We start from the raw sequence: 19,529 nt of genomic DNA, 5'->3' as shown, positions 1-19,529 counted from the left end.
TCAAGTGATTTTTGAAAAAGATTTTGAAATTAGAAATTAAAAGATTTGATTGAAAACTTTTTAAAAAGATGTGGTTAAAAAGATTTACTGAGAAGTTATGGTTTTAAAAAGATGTGATGAGAAGATATGATTTGAAAACAATTTTAAAAGATATGATTTGAAAACACTTGAAAAGATATGATCTTAAAAATTAATGACTTGCCTACAAGAAAAGATATGATTGAAACATTAAAACCTTTCTCAACAGACAAGGTAACAATCTTTGTGTTCAATCAAATTAATTGTTAGTAAGTATCTTTTAAAAAGGAAAGAAATTGATTTTGAAACATTTGATTGAAAAGATATGATTTGAAAAAGATTTGATTTTGAAAAACTTGAAAACTTGAAAAAAATGATTTTGAAAACAAATCTTCCCCCTGGCACCATCCTGGCGTTAAACCCCAGAATGGTATACATTCTGGCGTTTAACGCCCAAAATGCACCCTTTTTGGGCGTTAAACGCCCCCAGGTACCCTGGCTGGCGTTTAAACGCCAGTCTGCCTTCTTCACTGGGCATTTTTGAATGCTCAGCTTTTTTCTGTATAATTCCTCTGCTGTATGTTCTGAATCTTCAATTCTTTGTATCATTGACTTGAAAAGACACAAATTAAAAATATTTTTGGATTTTTAATAATCAAAATGCAAAAAGAATCAATTAACAATGCATGCAAGACACCAAACTTAGCAGTTTGTATACTACTGACACTAATAATATGAGAATGCATATGAGACACACAAAATACTTCAAGTCAATAGAATTCAAAGATCAAAACAAAGAAATATATGCATGGATTCGAAAAATATAACAAAAACATGCATAAGACACCAAACTTAAGATGAGACTCTAGACTCAAACAAGAAATATTTTTGGATTTTATGGTTTTGCAAAATTTTTTTGTATTTTTCAAAAATTAAGTGGGAAAAAGGTATCAAAATTCTTAATGAGAATTCCAGGAATCAGTGCAATGCTAGTCTAAGACTCCGGTCCAGGAATTAGACATGGCTTCACAACCAGCCAAGCTTTCAAAGAAAGCTTCGGTCCAAAACACTAGACATGACCAAAGGTCAGCCAAGCCTTAGCAAATCACTGCTCCAAAAGCAAAATTGATGAGAATCAACAAGCTCTTGTGGTGATAAGTTGAAACCTCGGTCCCAATCAGATTAGACATGGCTTCTCAGCAGCCAAGATTTCAACAAATCATCATGAAACTCTAGAATTCATCTTCAAGAAATTCGAAAAAAAATAATACCTAATCTAAGCAACAAGATGAACCGTCAGTTGTCCAGCCTAAACAATCCGGGCAATAACACCAAAACTTGATTTGTTGCCGGATCTTGGCACTGATGTTACCAAAAGCTTGCTCAAAACTTGAACAATCCCCGGCAACGGCGCCAAAAACTTGGTGCGCGAAATTGTGAACTATACTTTTTCACAACTCTCATAATCCCTGGTAATGGCTCCAAAAACTTGGGTGCGCTCAATACCATGGCATTACACAACTTCGCACAACTAACCAGCAAGTGCACTGGGTCGTCCAAGTAATAAACCTTACGTGAGTAAGGGTCGATCCCACGGAGATTGTTAGTATTGAAGCAAGCTATGGTCATCTTGTAAATCTTAGGCAAACTCAGATATATATGGTGATGAACGAAAATAATATAAAGATAAGATAGTGATACTTATGTATATCATTGGTGTAAAGAGCTTCAGACAAGTGTATGAAGATGCCTTCCCTTCCGTCTCTCTGCTTTCCTACAGCCTTCATCCAATCCTTTCTACTCCTTTCCATGGCAAACTTGTGTAGGGTCTCACTGTTGTCAGCAGCTACCTCCCATCCGCGCAGTGAAGCTAATGCACACACTCTGTCACAGTGCTGCCAGTCACCCGGTTTGTTTCCCTCCCCTACCCGAATAGAATAACTCTTTTGCGTCTGTCACTAACGCCCAGTAGGTTGCAGGTTTTGAAGCACGTCACAGTCATTCAATCATTGAATCCTACTCAGAATACCACAGACAAGGTTAGACCTTCCGGATTCTCTGAATGCCGCCATCAGTTCTTGCTATACCACGAAGACTCTGATCTCACGGAATGGCTGGCTCATTTGTCAGGCGAGCACTCGGTTGTCAGGCGATCAACCATGCATCGTGCAATCAGAAATCCAAGAGATATTCACTAAGTCTCAGATGCTTGTAGAACAAGAATGGTTGTCAGTCACCTTGTTCATGGGTATGGTGATGGCGTCAATCATCACCTTCATCATATTGAAGAACAAGTGATATCTTGGTAAAAGAACAAGTGGAATTGAATGGAAGAACAATAGTAATTGCATTATACTCGAGGTACAGCAGAGCTCCACACCTTAATCTATGGTGTGTAGAAACTCCACCGTTGAAAATACATAAGAACAAGGTCTAGGCATGGCCGAATGGCCAGCCTCTCAAAGGTCTAAGAACTAGATGTCCAAAAGCTCTCAAGATTCCAAGATGAAAATACAATAGTAAAAGGTCCTATATATAGAAAACTAGTAGCCTAGGGTGTACAGAGATGAGTAAATGACATAAAAATCCACTTTCGGGCCCACTTGGTGTGTGCTTGGGCTGAGCAATGAAGCATTTTTCGTGTAGAGACTCCTCTTGGCGTTTAACTCCAGCTTTTATGCCAGTTTGGGCGTTTAACTCCCAATTAGGTGCCAGTTCCGGCGTTTAACGCTGGGAATTCTGAGGGTGACTTTGAACGCCGGTTTGGGCCATCAAATCTTGGGCAAAGTATAGACTATTATATATTGCTGGAAAGTCCAGGATGTCTACTTTCCAACGCCGTTGAGAGCGCGCCAATTGGGCTTCTGTAGCTCCAGAAAATCCGCTTCGAGTGCAGGGAGGTCAGAATCCAACAGCATCTGCAGTCCTTTTGAGTCTCTGGATCAGATTTTTGCTCAGGTCCCTCAATTTCAGCCAGAAAATACCTGAAATCACAGAAAAACACACAAACTCATAGTAAAGTCCAGAAAAGTGAATTTTAACTAAAAACTAATAAAAGTATGCTAAAAACTAACTAGATCATATCAAAAACATACTAAAAACAATGCCAAAAAGTATACAAATCATCCGCTCATCAACTGACCATGCTGCTCTTAAATATCTACTCACAAAGCAGGATTCAAAACCCAGGCTCATAAGATGGGTGTTGCTTCTGCAAGAGTTTGATATAGAAATAAGAGACAGAAAAGGGACAGAGAATCAAGTAGCTGATCACTTGTCCCGGATAGAACCAGTAGCAGGAGCATCCCTCCCTCCTACTGAGATCTCTGAAACCTTTCCGGATGAGCAATTGTTTGCTATTCAGGAAGCTCCGTGACTTGCAGACAGTGCAAACTATAAGACTCAAGGTTCTCCTTCTGTAACCATGGAGAGGAAGCATGAAGAGCTTCTCTCAAAACAGAGTCAAACAGAGCCCCCACAGTCAAACTCTAAGTTTGGTGTTGGGAGGCCACCACCAACTTCTAAGTTTGGTGTTGAACCCCCACATTCAAACTCTAAGTTTGGTGTTGGGAGGTTCAAACATTGCTCTGAACATCTGTGAGGCTCCATGAGAGCCCACTGTCAAGCTACTGACATTAAAGAAGCGCTTGTTGGGAGGCAACCCAATGTTATATTTATTATTTTCCTTTGTTATTTTATGTTTTCTATATGTTGATGATCATGGGAAGTCACAAATTCAATTGAAAAAGCAGAAACAGAATGAAAAACAGAAAGAAAAATAGCTCACCCTGGAGGAAAACCTTGCTGGCGTTTAAACGCCAGTAAGGGAAGCAAATGGGCGTTTAACGCCCAGTCTGGCACCATTCTGGGCGTTTAACGCCAGAAAGGGGCACCAGACTGGCGTTAAACGCCAGGAATGGGCACCAAGCTGGCGTTAAATGCTAGAAATGGGCACCAGCCCGGCGTTTAACGCCAGGATTGGTAGTAGGAGCATTTTTGCTCGCCACTTGGTGCAGGGAGGAATTATCCTTGACACCTCAGGATCTGTGGACCCCACAGGATCCCCACCTACCCCACCACTCTCTCTCTTCTTTCTTTTTTTGCTCGAGGACGAGCAAATCTTCTAAGTTTGGTGTGGTAAAAGCGTTGCTTTTGGTTTCTCCATAACCATTTTTGGCACCTAAGGCCGGAGAAACCTCTAGAAAGAGGAAAGGGAAGGCAAAAGCTTCCACCTCAGAGCCATGGGAGATGGAGAGATTCATCTCAAGGGATGCACTTTCCTCCACAAAACTATTGAGAGCAAATCAACACCTCCCTAGGAGAATTGAGTTCCAACATGGGACAACTAAGGGTGGAGCACCAAGAACATTCCATCCTCCTCCATGAAATTAAAGAAGATCATAGAATCATGAGAGAGGAGCAACAAAAGCAAGGAAGAGACATTGAGGAGCTCAAGCACTCCATAAGATCTTCAAGAGGAAGAACAAGCCGCCATCACTAAGGTGGACCCATTCTTTAATTTCCTTGTTCTTTATTTTCTTGTTTTTCGAATTTCATGCTTATGTTTATCCATGTTTGTGTCTTGTGATCATTAGTGTCTTAGTGTCTATGCCTTAAAGTTATGAATGTCCTATGAATCCATCACCTTTCTTAAATGAAAAATGTTCTTAATTGAAAAAGAGAAAGAATTGCATGAATTTTGAATTTTATAACAGATTAATTATTTTGATGTGGTGGCAATACTTTTGTTTTTCTGAATGTATGCTTAAACAGTGCATATGTCTTTTGAATTTGTTGTTCATGATTGGTTGGCTCTTGAAAGAATGATGAAAAAGGAGACATGTTACTGAGGATCTGAAAAATCATAAAAATGATTCTTGAAGCAAGAAAAAGCAGTGAATACAAAAAAAAAGCGAAAAAAAAAGAGAGAAAAAGAAAAAAAACGAAAAAAAAGGGAGAAAGAAAAAAAAAGAAAGAAAAAGAAAGAAATAAAGTTGCGATCCAAGGCAAAAAGAGTGTGCTTAAGAACCCTGGACACCTCTAATTGGGGACTCTAGCAAAGCTGAGTCACAATCTGAAAAGGTTCACCCAATTATGTGTCTGTGGCATGTATGTATCCGGTGGTAATACTGGAAGACATAGTGCTTTGGGCCACGGCCAAGACTCATAAAGTAGCTGTGTTCAAGAATCATCATACTTAACTAGGAGAATCAATGACACTATCTGGATTCTGAGTTCCTATAGAAGCCAATCATTCTGAATTTCAAAAGATAGAGTGAGATGCCAAAACTGTTCAGAGGCAAAAAGCTAAAAGCCCCGCTCATCTAATTAATACTGATCTTCATAGATGTTTTTGGAATTTATTGCATATTCTCTTCTTTTTATTTTATTTGATTTTCAGTTGCTTGGGGACAAGCAACAATTTAAGTTTGGTGTTGTGATGAGCGGATAATTTGTACGCTTTTTGGCATTGTTTTTAGTTTGTTTTTAGTATATTTTAGTTAGTTTTTATTACATTTTTATTAGTTTTTAGTTAAAATTCACTTTTCTGGACTTTACTATGAGTTTGTGTGTTATTCTGTGATTTCAGGTATTTTCTGGCTGAAATTGAGGGACCTGAGCAAAAATCTGATTCAGAGACTGAAAAGGACTGCAGATGTTGTTGGATTCTGACCTCCCTGCACTCGAAGTGGATTTTCTGGAGCTACAGAAGCCCAATTGGCGCGCTTTCAACGGCGTTGGAAAGTAGATATTCTGGGCTTTCCAGCAATGTATAATAGTCCATACTTTGCCCGAGATTTGATGGCCCAAACTGGCGTTGCAAATCAGCTTCAGAATTCCCAGCATTTAACGCTGGAACTGGCATAAAAATTGGAGTTAAACGCCCAAACTGGCATAAAAGCTGGCGTTTAACTCCAGAAAGAGTCTCTACACGAAAATGCTTCAATGCTCAGTCCAAGCACACACCAAGTGGGCCCAGAAGTGGATTTTTCTGTCATTTACTCATTTCTGTAAACCCTAGGTTACTAGTTCACTATTAATAGGATCTTTTGACATTGTATCTGTACCTCATGACACTTTACACGTTTCTTTGTGTACTTCTTACAGCATGAGTCTCTAAACCCCATGGTTGGGGGTGAGGAGCTCTGCTGTGTCTTGATGGATTAATGCAATTACTACTGTTTCTTATTCAATCATGCTTGCTTCCGTTCTAAGATATCACTTGTTCTTAACCCGGATGAATATGATGACCCGTGACACTCATCATATTCTCAACTATGAACGCGTGCCTGACAACCACCTCCGTTCTACTTTAGATTGAGTAGATATCTCTTGGATTCTTTAATCAGAATCTTCGTGGTATAAGCTAGAATTGATGGCGGCATTCAAGAGAATCCGGAAGGTCTAAACCTTGTCTGTGGTATTCTGAGTAGGATTCAATGATTGAATGACTGTGACGAGCTTCAAACTCCTGAAGGCGGGGCGTTAGTGACAGACACAAAAGAATCATTGGATTCTATTCCGGCCTGATTGAGAACCGACAGATAGATAGCCGTGCCGTGACAGGGTGCGTTGAACATTTCCACTGAGAGGATGGGAGGTAGCCATTGACAACGGTGAAACCCTACATACAGCTTGCCATGGAAGGAGCTTTGCGTGTTTGATGAAGAAGACAGTAGGAAAGCAGAGATTCAGAAGATGGAGCATCTCCAAAACCTCAACCTATTCTCCATTACTGCATAACAAGTATTTATTTCATGTTCTTTTGCTTTTCACAATCAATCCTGATAATTTCTGATATCCTGACTAAGATTTACAAGATAACCATAGCTTGCTTCAAGCCGACAATCTCCGTGGGATCGACCCTTACTCACGTAAGGTATTACTTGGACGACCCAGTGCACTTGCTGGTTAGTTGTGCGAGATTGCAAAAGTGTGATTGCAATTTCGTGCACCAATACCACAGACAAGGTTAGACTTTCCGGATTCCTATGAATGCCGCCATCAATTCTAGCTTATACCACGAAGATTCTGATCAAGGAATCCAAGAGATATGCACCCGGTCTAAGGTAGAACGGAAGTGGTTGTCAGTCACGCGCATTCATAGGTGAGAATGATGATGAGTGTCACGGATCATCACATTCATCAAGTTGAAGTGCAACGAATATCTTAGAACAGGAATAAATCGAATTGGATAGAAAATAGTAGTAATTGCATTAAAACTTGAGGTACAGCAGAGCTCCACACCCTTAATCTATGGTGTGTAGAAACTCCACTGTTGAAAATACATAAGTGAAAGGTCCAGGCATGGCCGAATGGCCAGCCCCCAGATCTAAGAACTAAAGGTCCAAAAGATTCTAATACACTAGTAAAAAGTTCTATTTATACTAAACTAGCTACTAGGGTTTACAGGAGTAAGTAATTGATGTATAAATCCACTTTTGGGGCCCACTTGGTGTATGTTTGGGCTGAGCAGATCTATTCACGAGCTGAGGCTTCTTTTGGGGTTGAACGCCAAGTTGTAACGTATTTTGGGCGTTCAACTCTGGTTCGTGACGTGTTTCTGGCGTTGAGCGCTAGTTTACGTCGTCAAATCTCGAATAAAGTATGAACTATTATATATTGCTAGAAAACTCTGGATGTCTACTTTCCAACTCCGTTGAGAGCGCACCATTTGGAGTTTTGTAACTCCAGAAAATTTATTTCGAGTGCAGGGAGGTCAGATTCCAACAGCATTAGCAGTCCTTTGTCAGCCTCTTATCAGAGTTTTGCTCATGTCCCTCAATTTCAGCCAGAAAATACCTGAAATCACCGAAAAACACACAAACTCATAGTAAAGTCTAGAAATGTGAATTTAGCATAAAAACTAATGAAAACATCCCTAAAAGTAACTAGATCATACTAAATACTACCTAAAAACAATGCCAAAAAGCGTATAAATTATCCGCTCATCAATTCCACTTCTTCTTTGTCACAAACTCTGCATGCATAAATATAAGCATATGGGGGCCTTGTTCACAAAATTTGGTATGCCCCATACTCCCGCGCTATATTATTTATTCCACAACTTGGATGTACCTATTCTTAAGATTTAATATGAGACTTTAGAGAAGAATAAAATAGAAGGAGACATCTTCAATTATAATATATATAAGATATGGCTCCTAATTATATTAAATCACCAATGTACATGTAGTGAGAAAACAAATAAATCAGTGTGAGTCATAAATTATGTAGTCAGAAATTAAAGCAGTCCATATAACAATGCTTTTAAGGTTCAAAAACTCTGAGAAAAGTAAGTTGGCATCTGCAATCCTTTGTGAGTCCATATACATGCCCAACAAAGAGGTACCTAAGAACTCATGACCACATAAAAGACCCCTCTTAACTATAGCACGGTGGATCTGCAACCCTGGAATTACCTAAGAACCCTTTCAAGCATCTATTAGGCTTGCAAATGTAATTTCAGATGTCTTGAGTCCCAATGCCAGCATCTCACTAAGAAGATTAATAGTTTCTTTTATATTTTTTAGAGCATATCTTGAAATCAGAGCATTCATGGATACCACACTCCATTAAGGCATGCTAGAATAGATTTTTCGTGCATCTTTAATGAACCAGCATTTAGAATACATGTCTGATGAGTGGATATTTTATACGCTTTAGGGTGGTATTTTCATGTAGTTTTTAGTATGCTTTAGTTACTTTTTAGTATATTTTTATTAGTTTTTATGCAAAAATCACATTTCTGGACTTTACTATGAGTTTGTGTATTTTTCTATGATTTCAGGTATTTTCTTTCTGAAATTGAGGGACCTGAGCAAAAATCTGATTCAAAGGCTGAAAAAGGACTGCAAATGCTGTTGGATTCTGACCCTCCTGCACGCGAAATAGATTTTCTAGAGCTAGAGAAGCCCAATTGGTGCACTCTCAATTTCGTTGGAAAGTAGACATCTTGGGCTTTCCAGAAATGCATAATAGTTCATACTTTGTCCGAGATTTGATAGCGCAAACTGGCGTTTAAATGTCAGCTTTTTACCCTTTTCTGGCGTTAAATGCCAGAACTGGCATAAAAGTTGGAGTTAAATGCCCAAACTGGCACCAAAGCTAGCGTTTAACTCTAGGAATAGTGTATGCACGTGAAAGCTTCAATGCTCAGCCCAAACACATACCAAGTGGGCCCCGGAAGTGGATTTCTGCACTATCTATCTTAGTTTACTCATTTTTTGTAAACCTAGATTACTAGTTGAGTATAAAAACTACTTTTAGAGATTTATTTGGTACCTCATGACATTTTACATCTGAATTTGTATCTTCTACGGCATGAGTCTCTAAACCCCATGGTTATAGGTGAGGAGCTCTGCTGTGTCTTGATGGATTAATGCAATTATTTCTGTTTTCTATTCAATCACGCTTGTTTCTATTCTAAGATATTCATTCGCACTTCAACATGATGAATGTGATGATCTGTGACACTCATCACCATTCTCAACTTATGAACGCGTGCCTGACAACCACTTTCATTCTACCTTAGATTGAGTGTGTATCTCTTGGGTTCCTGGTTCACGAGTTTGATTGCCTCTCCTGACAACAGAGTGTTCAAATCCGTGAAACCAGAGTCTTCGTGGTATAAGCTAGAATCAATTGGTAGCACTCTTGAGATCCAAAAAGTCTAAACCTTATCTGTGGTATTCTGAGTAGGATCTGGGAAGGGGTGACTGTGACGAGCTTCAAACTCATAAATGTTGGGCGCAATGACAGTGTGCAAAAGGATCAATGGATCCTATTCCAGCACGAGTGAGAACCAATAGATGATTAGCCCTACGGAACCTGTAGTCGGACCATTTTCACTGAAGGACGGATGGTAGCCATTGACAACGGTGATCCACCAACATACAGCTTGCCATAGAAGGAGCCTTGCGTGCGTGAAGAAAACAACAGTAGGAAACCAGAGATTCAGAAGACAGAGCATCTCCAAAACCTCAACCTGTTCTCTATTACTGCATAACAAGTATTATTCATTTCATGTTCTTTTACTTTTTACAAACAAAACTCTTTTCATTATTAATCTCCTGACTAAGGTTTACAAGATAACCATAGATTGCTTCAAGCCGACAATCTCTGTGGGATCAACCCTTACTCATGCAAGGTATTACTTGGATGACCCAGTACACTTGCTGGTTAGTGGCACCGGAGTTGTGAAAAGTGTGAATCAAAATTCGGTGCACAAAGTTTTTGGCGCCGTTGCTGGGGATTGTTCGAGTTTGGACAACTGACGATTCATCTTGTTACTTAGATTAGGAAAAATTTGTCTTTTTGGTTTAGAGTCTTTTATTTTCTTTTCAAAAAAATTTTCAAAAATATCATTTTTCTTTATTAATCTTTAATTTTCTTTGAGTTTAGTTTCATGTTTTAAGTTTGGTGTCAATTGCATGTGGTTATTTCCTTTCAATTTTTCGAGTTGTTCTTGTTTATTTTCCTTGTTTGATCTTTGAATATTCTTGTTTGGTGTCTTTCCTTGTTTTTCCTGTGTATTTTCGAATTATTAGTGTCTAGAGTATAAAAATTTTTAAGTTTGGTGTTTCTTGTGTTGTTATTACCTTAAAAAGTTTTCAAGAAGTGTTCTTGGTGTTCTTTTTATATTCTTGTTGTTCTTGTGAGTCTTCAAAGTGTTCTTGAGTCTTTTTTGTGTTTTGATCTTAAAATTTTTAAGTTTGGTGTTCCTTGGTGTTTTCCCTTCAAATTTTTGAAAATAAGGAGCATTAGATCTAAAAAATTTTAAGTCTTCTGTCTTTTTATTATTATTCTCTTTCCTCATTAAATTCAAAAAAATAAAAAATATCTTTTCCTTTATTCACTCTTAATTTTTGAATTCCTTAAGTTGATTTAGTCAAAATTTTTAAAATTTGGTAGTTTCTTGTTAGTCAAGTCAAAATTTCAATTTTTAAAATTATCTTCTTAAACCTTTTTCAAAACAAACTCTTTTTCAATTTTCTCTTTTTATTTTTTTCGAAAATCCTTCATAAAATTTTTCAAAATCTTTTTCTTTTTCTTACATACAATTTTCGAATCTCTTGTCTTGGTTCACTAAATTGATTGAAAAACTTTAAGTTTGGTATTTTCTTGTTAAGAAAGTTTCAATCTTTAAAATTTTAAGATCATATGTTTTTCAAAACTTCCTAACCACTTTCTCTCTCTTCATTTTTCGAAAATCCTCACCCAAAATCTTTCATTTATTTTATTTTATTTTCTTTTATTTTAGGTTTTATAAAAAAAATTAAATAATAAATATAATATTTCTATCTCCAATCCACATCATCTCCCTTTCTCCATCATGGACCTAAGTGGAAATGAACCGTCTAGAAGGACTATGGGGTCGTATGCTAACCCCACTACTGCTTCATATGGGAGTAATATCTGTATACCCCCTATAAGGGCTAACACTTTTGAGCTAAATCCTCAGCTCATTATCATTGTGCAGTAAAATTGCCAGTATTCTGGTCTTCCACAGGAAGAACCTACTGAGTTTCTGGCATAGTTCTTACAAATTGCTGATACAGTACGTGATAAGAAAGTGGATCAGGATATCTACATATTATTGCTGTTTCTATTTGCTGTAAAAGACCAAGCTAAGAGGTGGTTAAATAACCAACCCAAAGCCAGCATAAGAACATGGAAACTGTTGTCAAACAAATTCCTGAATCAATATTTCCCTCCAAAAAGGATGACAAAGCTAAGACTGGATATCCAAGGCTTTAAACAAGAGGATGATGAATCTCTTTATGATGCTTGAGAGAGGTACAGAGAGATGCTAAGGAAGTACCCATATGAAATGTTTTCAGAATGGGTGCAGTTAGACATATTCTATTACGAGCTTACAGAAAAAGCCCAAATATTTCTAGACTACTCAGCTGGTGGATCTATACACATGAGAAAGACAATTGAAGAGGCTCAAGAGCTCATTGATACAATTGCTAGTAATCAGCATCTGTACTTCAGCAATGAGTCCTCCATGAAAGAAGAAGCTAAGGCAGTATCCACTGAACTTGGTCCTCTAGAACAAGTTGCTGAACTCAATCAGCAATTATGTTTTCTAACAAAAACAGCTAGCAGAATTCAAAGAGATGCTACAGGAAACCAAAGATGCTAACCAGAATATGGAAAAAATAATTGAATCAGACAAAACAGCAGTTATCCAAACAAATAACAGAAGAGTGCCAAGCTGTTCATTTAAGGAGTGGGAAGACATTAAATACCTCAACTCAAAGCAGCAAAAAGTTAAGGAAGGAACAACTGACAGAGGATGAGCAAACCACTACCCAAAATCCCTCTGAAGACAGTAAGAGCCCAGAGAGGAATAATTCTGGCGTTCAAACGCCAGAAAAAGGGTGGAAAATTGGTGTTAAATGCCCATCCAACCCCTAATCCTGGCGTTCAAATGCCAATGAGGGATCAGACACCTGTAAGTGCTGATAGTAACCCTCCTAAGAAGGCTTCTCCAACCACCTCTGTAAGAAATAAACCTGCAGCAACTAAGGTTGAGGAATATAAAGCCAAGATGCCTTATCCTCAGAAACTCTGCCAAGCGGAACAGGATAAGCAATTTGCCCGCTTTGCAGACTATCTCAGGACTCTTGAAATAAAGATCTCGTTTGCAGAGGCACTTGAGCAAATACCCTCTTATGCTAAGTTCATGAAAGAGATCTTAAGTCATAAGAAGGATTGGAGAGAAACTGAAAAAGTTTTCCTCACTGAAGAATGCAGTGCAGTCATTCTGAAAAGCTTACCAGAGAAGCTTAAAGATCCTGGAAGCTTTATGATACCATGCACATTAGAGGGTACTTGTACCAAGACAGCTCTATGTGATCTTGGGGCAAGTATCAACCTAATACCTGCATCCACTATCAGAAAGCTTGGCTTGACTGAAGAAGTCAAACCAACCCGAATATGCCTCTAACTTGCTGATGGCTCCATTAAATATCTATCAGGCGTAATTGAGGACATGATTGTCAAGGTTTGGCCATTTGCCTTTTCCATTGACTTTGTAGTGCTAAAAATGGAGGAGCACAAGAGTGCAACTCTCATTCTAGGAAGACCTTTCCTAGCAACTGGACGAACCTTCATTGATGTCCAAAAAGGGGAAGTGACCCTGAGAGTCAATGAGGATAAGTTTAAGTTGAATGCTGTCAAAGCTATGCAGCATCCAGACTCATCAAAAGACTGCATGAGAGTTGATATTATTGACTCCCTGGTGGAAGAAGTCAATATGACTGAGAGTCTCGAATCAGAGCTAGAGGACATCTTTAAAGATGTTCAGCCTGATTTGGAGGAACCAGAGAAAATAGAAGAACCCCTGAAAACTCCTCAGGAAGAGGATAAGCCTCCTAAACCCGAGCTCAAACCACTACCACCATCCCTGAAATATGAGTTTCTGGGAGAGGATGTAACTTTTCCTATGATCATAAGCTCTCCCTTAGAACCACAGGAAGAGAAAGCACTACTTCAGGTGCTAAAGACACACAAGACAGCTCTTGGGTGGTCCATAAGTGATCTTAAGGGCATTAGCCCAGCCAGATGCATGCACAAGATCCTATTGGAGGATGATGCTAAGCCAGTGGTTCAACTATAGAGGTGGCTAAATCCGGCCATGAAGGAAGTGGTACAGAAATAGGTCACTAAATTACTAGAGGCTGAGATTATTTATCCTATTTCTGATAGCCCCTGGGTGAGCCTTGTCCAATTCGTCCCAAAGAAGGGAGGTATGACAGTGATTCATAATGAAAATATGAATTGGTTCCTACAAGAACAGTTATAGGGTGGCTATGTATATTGACTACAGAAGGCTCAATACAGCCACCAGAAAGGATCATTTTCCTTTACCATTCATAGACCAGATGCTAGAAAGACTAGTAGGTCATGACTATTACTGCTTTTTGAATGGCTATTCAGGCTATAACCAAATTGTAGCAGATCCTCAGGATCAAGAGAAAATAGCATTCACATGTCCATCTGGAGTATTTGCCTACAGAAGGATGCCATTTGGTCTGTGCAATGCACCTGCAACCTTTCAGAGATGCATGCTTTCTATTTTCTCTGATATGGTAGAAAAATTTCTGGAAGTCTTCATGGATGACTTTTCAGTATTTAGAGACTCATTCATCTCCTGTCTTGATCATCTAGCACTTGTTCTGAAAAGGTGCTAAGAGTCTAACCTGGTTTTAAACTGGAAAAAATGTCACTTTATGGTGACTGAAGGAATTGTCCTTGGGCATAAAATTTCGAACAAAGGAATAGAGGTGGATCAAGCTAAGGTAGAGGTAACTGAAAAATTACCACCACCCACCAATGTTAACGAAATCAGAAGCTTTCTGGGACATGCATGATTCTCCAGGAGGTTTATAAAGGATTTTTCAAAAATCGTAAAACCTCTGAGTAATCTGCTAACTGCTAATACACTATTTATCGTTGACACATAGTGTATGCAGGCCTTTGAGACTCTGAAGGCTAAGTTGGTCACAGTACCTGTCATTTCTGCACCAGACTAGACATTACCATTCGAATTAATGTGTGATGCCAGTGACCATGCTATTGGTGTAGTATTAGGACAAAGGCATAACAAGCTTCTGCACGTCATTTACTATACCAGCCGTGTTCTAAATGATGCACAAAAGAATTACACAACCACAAAAAAAGAGCTGCTTGCAGTGGTTTATGCCATTGACAAGTTTAGATCCTATTTAGTAGGATCAAAAGTGATTGTTTACACTGACCATGCTGCTCTCAAATATCTACTCACAAAGCAGAATTCAAAACCCAGGCTCATAAGATGGGTGTTGCTTTTGTAAGAGTTTGATATAGAAATAAGAGACAGAAAAGGGACAGAAAACCAAGTAGCAGATCACATGTCCCGAATAGAACCAGTAGAAGGGGCATCCCTCTCCTCTACTGAGATCTCTGAAATCTTCCCAGATGAGTAACTCTTTGCCATTCAGGAAGTACCGTGGTTTGCAGACATTGCAAACTACAAAGCGGTAAGATTCATACCCAAAGAGTACAGCAGGCAGCAAACAAAATAATTAGTTACTGATGCAAAGTACTACTTGTGGGATGAACCATATCTCTTTAAGAGATGTGCAGACGAAATAATCCGTAGGTGTGTGCCCAGAGAAGAGGCACAGAAGATCCTATGGCATTGCCATGAATCACAATATGGAGGATATTTTGGAAGTGAGCGGACAGCCACAAGAGTCTTCCAATGTGGTTTCTACTGGCCTACTCTCTATAAAGACTCCCGAGAGTTTGTACATAGCTGTGACAGTTGCCAAAGAGATGGTAATCTGCCTCACGGTTATGCCATGCTGATGAGCGGATAATTTGTACACTTTTTGGCATTGTTTTTAGTATGTTTTTAGTATGATCTAGTTAGTTTTTAGTATATTTTTATTAGTTTTTAGTTAAAATTCACTTTTCTGGACTTTACTATGAGTTTGTGTGTTTTTCTGTGATTTCAGGTATTTTCTGGCTGAAATTGAAGGTTCTGAGCAAAAATCTGATTCAGAGACTGAAAAGGACTGCAGATGCTGTTGGATTCTGACCTCCCTGCACTCGAAGTGGATTTTCTGGAGCTACAGAAGCCCAATTGGCGCGCTCTCAACGGCGTTGGAAATTAGACATCCTGGGCTTTTCAGCAATATATGATAGTCCATACTTTGCCTAAGATTTGATGGCCCAAACCGGCATTCAAAGTCACCTCAAGAAATTCCAGCGTTAAATGCCGGAACTGGCACCTAAATGGGAGTTAAACGCCCAAACTGGCACCAAAGCTGGCGTTTAACTCCAAGACAAGTCTCTACACAAAAATGCTTCATTGCTCAGCCCAAGCACACACCAAGTGGGCCCGGAAGTGGATTTTTATGTCATTTACTCACCTTTGTACACCCTAGGCTACTAGTTCTCTATATATAGGACCTTTTACTATTGTATTTTCATCTTGGTTCTTCTGGTTCCCTCTTTGGGGCCGAAACCAATGATCACTTTTGTTCTTATGTATTTTCAACGGTGGAGTTTCTACACACCATAGATTAAGGTGTGGAGCTCTGCTGTACCTCGAGTATTAATGCAATTACTATTGTTCTTCTATTCAATTCCGCTTGTTCTTTGTCCAAGATATCACTTGTTCTTCAATCTGATGAAGGTGATGATTGACACTCATCATCATTCTCACCTATGAACAAGGTGACTGACAACCATTCTTGTTCTACAAGCATCTGAGGCTTAGTGAATATCTCTTGGATTTCTGATTGCATGATGCATGGTTGATCGCCTGACAACCGAGTGCTCGCCTGACAAACGAGCCAATCATTCCGTGAGATCAGAGTCTTCGTGGTATAGGCAAGAACTGATGGCGGCATTCAAGAGAATCCGGAAGGTCTAACCTTGTCTGTGGTATTCTGAGTAGGATTCAATGATTGAATGACTGTGACGTGCTTCAAACTTGTAACCTGCTGGGCGTTAGTGACAGACGCAAAAGAGGGATTCTATTCCAGTAGGAGCGGGAACCGACCGGTGATTGGCCGTACTGTGACAGAGTGCGTGAGCATTAGCTTTCACTGCGATGATGGGAGGTAGCCACTGACAACGGTGAAACCCTACACGAGCTTGCCATGGAAAGGAGTAAGAAGGACTGGATGAAGGCAGTAGGAAAGCAGAGAGACGGAAGGGAAGGCACCTTCATACGCTTGTCTGAAGCTCTCACCAATGATATACATAAGTATCTCTATCTTTATCTTTTAGGTTATTTTCGTTCATCACCATATCCATTTGAGTCTGCCTGACTAAGATTTACAAGATGACCATAGCTTGCTTCATACCACCAATCTCCGTGGGATCGACCCTTACTCGCGTAAGGTTTATTACTTGGACGACCCAGTGCACTTGCTGGTTAGTTGTGCGAAGTTGTAGTGATCACAATTTCGTGCACCAAGTTTTTGGCGCCGTTGCCGGGGATTGTTCTTGTGTATGGACAACTGACGGTTCATCTTGTTGCTTAGATTAGGTTTTTTTTCTTCAGAGTTCTTAAGAATGAATTCTAGTGTTTCAAGGTGATGTTCTTATCATCACCAAAGCTGATTGATCCTCATCAATTTAGCTCTTGAATGCAATGTCCTGCTGAAGCTTAGCTAGCTAAGTCTAATTCCTTTAGACTAAAGCTTTAGACTAACATTGCATGATTCCTGGAATTCTCATTAAGAATTTTGATACCTTTATTTTCCTTTTCACCTAATTTTCGAAAAAAAAAATTATAAAATCATAAAAACCAAAAATATTTCTTGTTTAAGTCTAGTGTCTCATTTTAAGTTTAGTGTCAATTGCATGTTTCTGTCCTTCTAGCATTTTTCAAATTCATGCATGTGTCTTCATTAATTTTCAAGTTGTTCTTGATGATTTCCTTGTTTTGATCTTTGAATTCTATTGACTTGAGTGTTTTGTGTTTCTCATATGCATTCTCATGTAGTTAGTGTCAATAGTATACAAACTGCTAAGTTTGGTGTCTTGCATGCATTGTTATTTGATTTTAGTTGCATTTTGATTATTCCTCATTATTAAAAATCCAAAAATATTTTTAATTTGTGTCTTTTCAAGTCAATAATACAGAGAATTGAAAATTCAGAACATACTGCAGAGGACTCACACAGAAAAAGCTGAGCATTCAAAAATGCCCAGTGAAGAAGACAGACTGGCGTTTAAACGCCAGCCAGGGTGCCTGGCTGGGCGTTTAACGCCCAAAAGGGTAGTAGTTTGGGCGTTAAACGCCAGAATGTGCACCATTCTGGGCGTTTAACGCCAGGATGGCACTAGGGGGAAGATTTTGTTTTCAAATCAATTTCTTTCCAAGTTTTCAAAGTTTTTCAAAATCAAATCTTTTTCAAATCAAATCTTTTCAATCAAATGTTTTCAAAATCAATTTCTTTCCTTTTTCAAAGATACTTACTAACAATTAATGATTTGATTCAAAATTTCAAGTATGTTGCCTTTTCTGTTGAGGAAGGTTTAATTTTTGAACAATATCTTTTCTTGTTCGGCAAGTCATTAATTTTTAAAATCAAATCTTTTTAAAATGTTTTTCAAATCATATCTTTTTAAAATTGTTTTCAAATCATATCTTTTTTTTAAAAAAAATTGTTTTCAAATCATATCTTCTCAATCACATCTTTTTAAAACCAATCATATCTTCTTAACCACATCTTTTTCAAAATAGTTTTCAATAAAATCTTTTTGATTTCTAATTTCAAAATCTTTTTCAAAAATCACTTGATTTCTTTCCCACTTTTATTTTCGAAAATCAATTAGTGTTTTTTTCAAAATGTTTTCAAAATCTTTTACTTAATTCTCGAAAATTACTTCCCTTCTTCTCACATCCTTCTATTTATGAACTAACTCTATTCCTTAATGCAAAATACGAACTCCATCTTCTTTGATAAGTTCGAATTTTCTACTTCTGTCTTCTACTTTTCTTTTCCTCTGACACCTGAAGGAATCTCTATACTGTGACATAGAGGATTCCATATTTTCTTGTTTTCTTCTCTTTCATATGAGCAGGAACAAAGACAAAGGCATTCTTGTTGAAGCTGACCCTGAACCTGAAAGGACCTTGAAGCGAAAGCTAAGAGAAGCTAAGGCACAACTCTTTGTAGAGGACCTAACAGAAATCTTCAAAGAAGAAGAACCCATGGCAGCCGAAAATAACAACAATGCCAACAATGCAAGGAAGGTGCTTGGTGACTTTACTGCACCTACTCCCGACTTCTATGGGAGAAGCATCTCTATCCCTGCCATTGGAGCAAACAACTTTGAGTTTAAACCTCAATTAGTTTCTCTAATGCAACAGAATTGCAAGTTCCATAGACTTCCAATGGAAGATCCTCATCAGTTTTTAGCTGAATTCTTGCAAATCTGTGACACAGTCAAGACTAATGGGGTTGACCCTGAGGTCTATAGACTGATGCTATTCCCTTTTGCTGTAAGAGACAGAGCTAGGATATGGTTGGACTCTCAACCTAAAGAAAGCCTGGACTCTTGGGAAAAGCTAGTCAATGCCTTCTTGGCAAAGTTCTTTCCACCATAAAGATGGAGTAAGCTTAGAGTGGAAGTCCAAACCTTCAGACAGAAGGATGGAGAATCCCTCTATGAAGCTTGGGAAAGATACAAACAATTAATCAGGAAATGTCCTTCTGACATGCTTTCTGAATGGAGCATCATAGGTATTTTCTATGATGGTCTCTCTGAACTATCCAAGATGTCTTTGGATAGCTCTGCTGGAGGATCTCTTCATCTGAAGAAGACGCCTACAGAGGCTCAAGAGCTAATTGAGATGGTTGCAAATAACCAATTCATGTACACTTCTGAAAGGAATCCTGTGAACAATGGGACTAGTCAGAAGAAAGGAGTTCTTGAGATTGACACTCTGAACGCCATTTTGGCTCAGAATAAAATATTGACTCAACAAGTCA

The 19,529-nt window shown here is 38.6% G+C and overlaps 1 non-coding gene and 1 pseudogene across 1 annotated transcript; both read right to left on the bottom strand.

Annotated features, from left to right (window-relative positions):
* LOC130949401 (pentatricopeptide repeat-containing protein At3g09040, mitochondrial-like) overlaps positions 1 to 19,529 on the bottom strand; it is a 100,986-nt pseudogene that overhangs the window by 33,263 nt on the left and 48,194 nt on the right.
* Positions 19,154 to 19,261, bottom strand: LOC130952072 (small nucleolar RNA R71). Its single transcript, XR_009074252.1, has one exon. It is a non-coding gene; the product is annotated as a small nucleolar RNA R71 (small nucleolar RNA).

Source organism: Arachis stenosperma, chromosome 9 (assembly GCF_014773155.1).
Source record: "Arachis stenosperma cultivar V10309 chromosome 9, arast.V10309.gnm1.PFL2, whole genome shotgun sequence".
In the NCBI taxonomy this organism is placed as follows: Eukaryota; Viridiplantae; Streptophyta; class Magnoliopsida; order Fabales; family Fabaceae; genus Arachis; species Arachis stenosperma.
Note: the sequence above shows the minus strand (reverse complement) of the source record. Positions and strands in the feature narration are given on the sequence as shown.